Genomic DNA, 594 nt, shown 5'->3' with positions numbered 1-594 from the left:
TGGTGTACAAATTGATCAAATTAAATACTTGCCACAGTTAAAATTCTCTACATTCAGTAGAAAATTGTATCAGTGTTTCAGGACAACTTTTGCAGTGCTTTAAGATATTAACCAAGTTTTAGGAAATATTCCCTTGCACTTGCAAAACGAAGTCAGTACCGAAATATTTACCAATAATCTCATACTAATATTTTCTCATCTACTTAATAAATGTAAAACAAAAATCACTTGGATCTTAAAAAGCATTTGGCTTAGACTTTCCTAAATACAACTTCAATGCTTCAGATTATTAGGTTTACCTTATGGTATCTAGATATGAATATAGCTTGGTCTGAAGTCCATGAAACCTTACCCAAATCTATCCCAGCCTGCCTTGCATATCTTTAATGTGGCACTATATGTGCAGAAAAAAACTGAAATGTTTATAAGTACTTTTGCCCTGTATGTTTTCTATTTATGCAGGCTTTGAAATCTTTGATGTTTCAATGCTTGACACTGGGGTTTAACCTTTCTGAAGAACCAGTTTTAATGCCAACACACCAGGTTATAATAAAAAGACCATTAACACTCCTCCCTTTATTGGGCAATGGCTTA

The sequence above is a fragment of the Penaeus monodon genome, chromosome 15, assembly GCF_015228065.2.
Source record: "Penaeus monodon isolate SGIC_2016 chromosome 15, NSTDA_Pmon_1, whole genome shotgun sequence".
Lineage (NCBI taxonomy): Eukaryota > Metazoa > Arthropoda > Malacostraca > Decapoda > Penaeidae > Penaeus > Penaeus monodon.
This window is presented reverse-complemented; position numbering follows the sequence as displayed.